The 6,000-nt window shown below is 40.6% G+C and overlaps 1 pseudogene; it reads left to right on the top strand.

The window, feature by feature from the left end:
- The first annotated feature begins 3,054 nt into the window (after window positions 1–3,054).
- LOC123932165 overlaps window positions 3,055–6,000 on the top strand; it is a 28,684-nt pseudogene continuing 25,738 nt past the window's right edge.

Here is a 6,000-nt window from a genome sequence, read left to right as displayed (position 1 = left end):
TATTGTCCTCTTTGTGCCCCCAAAATAGCTATGCATTGAAATGGTCCCTCCCACCATAAAATATGTGGCTCACCCAGATGATATCACAGAACACTGTGAGATCACTGCCCCAGTTTCTGCCATGGATGATTGCTGAGGTTGGAAGTTATACCTCTAGGAAAGGAAGAGACATGGCCCCACTCATGAAGGATCTGGAAGACAGTTATGTGTTCATATCACCTGAGATTAGAAGAGACATATTCAGTGGGTGCAGCAGAGGTATTTTAAATTTTTGTGGCTGTAGGGATGAATTCCTATGAGTCTCATTAATGAAATATTATTTTTTTCTCACTTCATTTCAGAGACTTGGTGCTCTGGAGCTAGGAGAGAAACACAGAATGCAAACTGGTCCCAATGTTGGTACTGGGACACAACCTGGGAATTCCATGAGTGTCTCTTATCTCATTAAACTATTTTGTCCCACAAGTTCTCCTTTCAATAAGAATCACACTAGTAAGGCAAACTATCCTGTAATTCTGATTTGAAGGAGAGATTCTTTGTGTCTTCAATATTTCCTTTCTCCCATCCAGACACTCTTCTGTTGCCTCGTGATCATAGATCCACCAGCCACCACAGTGCTTCTCTTGTTGTCTTGCTTCCCCTTCCTCCTTCATTGTACAAAATGTCTATTTAATATCACTCAACCATTTGCTTCTTTTGACATCTTACAAACACTTAAGTAGCAGTTATGATATGGTACTAAACTATGCACTAAACTATGTCCTGGGAATGAAGAAAAGTACAAGACAAGGTTCCTTCTCTTGAGGAATTCACAGTTGAATGGGTGATAGGGGAGATAGATATAGGGCATTAGGACTACACTTATCTCAATGAGCACTGAACAGCGTATAAAATTGATGAATCATTACATTGCACACCTGAAGCCAAAATAAGACTGTACGTAGATTATATTCAACTAAAAAAATTCCTAGGGATGGGGGAAATACGGTTTTCAGTGTTACCACACTATCATTATTAATCTGTTTTCAACAACAACAACATAAGTAGAAGTACAAATCATTGAAACAGGAGGAAGCTCAGAAATAAACTTGGTTTATAAATTGAATGATATTTGACAATAGTGCCAGGACAATTCAAAGGTAAATGGACAGTCTTTCCAAGAAATGGTGCTGGGAAACCAGAATATCCACATGCAAAAAATGAGAGGGATCCTTCTATCGACCATCTACAAACGTGACTCCAAAAGGATCACAGACCTAACCACAAGAAATAAAACTGTAAGCACTTAGAAGAAAACACATATGTACATATCCATGACTGGATTTCTGACCAAGATTTCCTGGATAAAATGCCAAAGTCACAGTCAACTAGAGAAGAAAATTACTTCAGCAAAATTAAAAATATTTGTGCATCGAAGGGCAATATTACTCAAGTAAAAGGCAGCCAACAAGTGGAGAAAAGATTGGCAAAACACATATCTGATAATAGATTAACATCAAAAAATGTACAAAAATTCAATAGCAAAAAACCAAAACAACTCAATTTTTAAAATACAATGTCTTTGTTTAAATTCCAGTTAGTTAAGGTACAATGTAATATTATTTTCAGGTGAACAATAGAGTGATTCAACATTTCTGTAATTAAACATTAAAAAGGCAAGGGGGAGGCAAGATGGCAACAGAACAGGGGGTCTCATTTTATTTGGTCCCTGAAATTAAACTAGGTGTCTCTGAAACCATTTTGAACACACAAAAATTCAGCTTGAGATATAAGAAAATATATCTGGTGGTTGGGTGAGCCTGGTGGTGGGTATTATGGAGGGCACATATTGCATAGAGCACTGGGTGTGGTGCATAAAAAATGAATTCTGGAACACTGAGAAGAAATTTTAAAAATAAAGAAAATTTTTAGAAAAAGAAAAAGAAAGTATATCTCGAACTCTACAAGCAGAAAAATGACTATTTTTGAAAGGTAGAAGGTGCTGAACGATGAAACTGTGGGGAAATATCAGAAGATAAATGGAGGGGGGAGGGCGCCTCCATAAACTGGCTACCAGAAAGTGATATAACACTGGAGTGCAAAATTGGAACCCTTAGAAATCTGCTCCAGCGAGAGACATCCCTTTCTGAAAGGGGCCCAGGGAATGAATAGTGCAGAATTCTAGGTGGTTCATTGTGGTCTCAGGATCCCAGGAGACACAGAAAGAATGGGGGTTCCTCAGCTGATAGAGTGCCCAAGCAGTGGAGCAGGAAAATTAGTTATGGTCAGTGAGCCCAGAAGGGACTCTCAGCGCCAGTCATCATAAACTGTGAGCCAGGCCAGTAGGGATACTGGTCTTTGCTTGAGCACCCTGAAGAGGACTGGAACATGTGGACCACTTAACATCCCCTGGAGATCAAAATGGCTGCCTGCATGACTGGGCAACACCTCTTGGTGTGGCAGTGGCCCTGGAAAGAACAGTGGGATGGCACATAGCTGTGACCTGGGAGTAATAGTGGAGAGAAGTGCACATGGGAGCCCACAACTGTTTGCAGTCAAAAAGACTGAAAAATGTCACTTACAGACACCAGGTATTTCTGCCTGGAGAGAATTGCAGTGGAAGCGAATCACAGGGGTCTGTGGGTTTGGTGCACACAGAGGTGGGGAGTTTGGCCTGGAGGATTTATTGAAGAAGGGGGACCACAATCTTGGGGCTCTGGGCCAGAGATCCTTGCACAGCCATTTTTTTGCTCTGACCCTCTGAAGAGAAACGGAAAGCCACCAGGAAACAAAAGCCACACAGAGGAACAGAAAAAATTAAATTAAATTTTAAAAAAGAAACATAGAAGAAATAGTTGCTTATGTTTGAAAAATTATGGACTGAAGTATGTAAATTAGAAATCGCATTATTTTTGCTACATATTGATATAAATATCATGATCTAGGTCTTCTAGGGTTTTGAACCCTATTGCCAAAGACTTCATCTTGAAACAAAGGATCCTTCTATGCAGAGAATGTCTTTATGCTAAAGAGCCTTCTTGGGGCCAGCTTTATGTCTCTGTTCCTCAAACCTAGATGAAGAGGTTCATCCTGAGCATGACCACTGGGTATGTCACTGAGACTATGGTAGTTTTGTGAAGTAGCATAAATAATATATACTCCAGGGGCGCCTGGGTGGCTCAGTGGATTAAGCCGCTGCCTTCGGCTCAGGTCATGATCTCAGGGTCCCGGGATCGAGCCCCACATCAGGCTCTCTGCTCCGTGGGGAGCCTGCTTCCTCCTCTCTCTCTGCCTGCCTCTCTGCCTACTTGTGATCTCTCTCTGTCAAATAAATAAATAAAATCTTTTTTCTTTTTTTTTTTATTTTCATTTTATTTATTTTTTTCAGTGTAACAGTATTCATTCTTTTTGCACAACACCCAGTGCTCCATGCAAAACGTGCCCTCCCCATTACCCACCACCTGTTCCCCCAACCTCCCACCCCTGACCCTTCAAAACCCTCAGGTTGTTTTTCAGAGTCCATAGTCTCTTATGGTTCGCCTCGCCTCCCCAATGTTCATAGCCCGCTCCCCCTCTCCCAATCCCACCTCCCCCCAGCAACCCACAGTTTGTTTTGTGAGATTAAGAGTCATTTATTGTTTGTCTCCCTCCCAATCCCATCTTGTTTCATTTACTCTTCTCCTATCCCCCTACCCCCCCATGTTGCTTCTCCATGTCCTCATATCAGGGAGATCATATGATAGTTGTCTTTCTCCGATTGACTTATTTCACTAAGCATGATACGCTCTAGTTCCATCCACGTCATCGCAAATGGCATGATTTCATTTCTTTTGATGGCTGCATAGTATTCCATTGTGTATATATACCACATCTTCTTTATCCATTCATCTGTTGATGGACATCTAGGTTCTTTCCATAGTCTGGCTATTGTAGACATTGCTGCTATAAACATTCGGGTACACGTGCCCCTTCGGATCACTATGTTTGTATCTTTAGGGTAAATACCCAGTAGTGCAATTGCTGGGTCATAGGGTAGTTCTATTTTCAACATTTTGAGGAACCTCCATGTTGTTTTCCAGAGTGGTTGCACCAGCTTGCATTCCCACCAACAGTGGAGGAGGGTTCCCCTTTCTCCACATCCTCGCCAGCATCTGTCATTTCCTGACTTGTTAATTTTAGCCATTCTGACTGGTGTGAGGTGATATCTCATTGTGGTTTTGATTTGTATTTCCCTGATGCCGAGTGACGTGGAGCACTTTTTCATGTGTCTGTTGGCCATCTGGATGTCTTCTTTGCAGAAATGTCTGTTCATGTCCTCTGCCCATTTCTTGATTGGATTGTTTGTTCTTTGGGTGTTGAGTTTGCTAAGTTCCTTATAGATTTTGGATACTAGCCCTTTATCTGATATGTCGTTTGCAAATATCTTCTCCCATTCTGTCAGTTGTCTTTTGGTTTTGTGAACTGTTTCCTTTGCTGTGCAAAAGCTTTTGATCTTGATGAAATCCCAATAGTTCATTTTCGCCCTTGCTTCCCTTGCCTTTGCCGTTGTTCCTAGGAAGATGTTGCTACGGCTGAGGTCGAAGAGGTTGCTGCCTGCATTCTCCTCAAGGATTTTGATGGATTCCTTTCTCACATTGAGGTCCTTCATCCATTTGGAGTCTATTTTCGTGTGTGGTGTAAGGAAGTGGTCCAATTTCATTTTTCTGCATGTGGCTGTCCAATTTTCCCAGCACCATTTATTGAAGAGGCTGTCTTTTTTCCATTGGACATTCTTTCCTGCTTTGTCGAAGATGAGTTGACCATAGAGTTGAGGGTCGATTTCTGGGCTCTCTATTCTGTTCCACTGATCTATGTGTCTGTTTTTGTGCCAGTACCATGCTGTCTTGATGATGACAGCTTTGTAATAGAGCTTGAAGTCCGGAATTGTGATGCCACCCACTTTGGCTTTGTTCTTCAATATTCCTTTGGCTATTCGAGGTCTTTTCTGGTTCCATATAAATTTTAGGATTATTTGTTCCATTTCTTTGAAAAAAATGGATGGTATTTTGATAGGGATTGCATTAAATGTGTAGATTGCTTTAGGTAGCATAGACATTTTCACAATATTTATTCTTCCAATCCAGGAGCATGGAACATTTTTCCATTTTTTTGTGTCTTCCTCAATTTCTTTCATGAGTACTTTATAATTTTCTGTGTATAGATTCTTAGTCTCTTTGGTTAGGTTTATTCCTAGGTATCTTATAGTTTTGGGTACAATTGTAAATGGGATTGACTCCTTAATTTCTCTTTCTTCAGTCTTGTTGTTGGTGTACAGAAATGCAACTGATTTCTGTGCATTGATTTTATATCCTGACACTTTACTGAATTCCTGGACAAGTTCTAGCAGTTTTGGAGTGGAGTCTTTTGGGTTTTCCACATATAGTATCATATCATCTGCGAAGAGTGATAGTTTGACTTCTTCTTTACCAATTTGGATGCCTTTAATTTCTTTTTGTTGTCTGATTGCTGAGGCTAGGACTTCTAGTACTATGTTGAATAGCAGTGGTGATAATGGACATCCCTGCCGTGTTCCTGACCTTAGCGGAAAAGCTTTCAGTTTTTCTCCATTGAGAATGATATTTGCGGTGGGTTTTTCATAGATGGCTTTGATAATATTGAGGTATGTGCCCTCTATCCCTACACTTTGAAGAGTTTTGATCAGGAAGGGATGCTGTACTTTGTCAAATGCTTTTTCAGCATCTATTGAGAGTATCATATGGTTCTTGTTCTTTCTTTTATTAATGTGTTCTATCACATTGATTGATTTGCAGATGTTGAACCAACCCTGCAGCCCTGGAATAAATCCCACTTGATCGTGGTGAATAATCCTTTTAATGTACTGTTGAATCCTATTGGCTAGTATTTTGGCGAGAATTTTTGCATCTGTGTTCATCAAGGATATTGGTCTGTAGTTCTCTTTTTTGGTGGGATCCTTGTCTGGTTTGGGGATCAAGGTGATGCTGGCCTCATAAAATGAGTTTG

This window comes from Meles meles, chromosome 20, assembly GCF_922984935.1.
Source record: "Meles meles chromosome 20, mMelMel3.1 paternal haplotype, whole genome shotgun sequence".
In the NCBI taxonomy this organism is placed as follows: domain Eukaryota; kingdom Metazoa; phylum Chordata; class Mammalia; order Carnivora; family Mustelidae; genus Meles; species Meles meles.
This window is presented reverse-complemented; position numbering and strand designations above follow the sequence as displayed.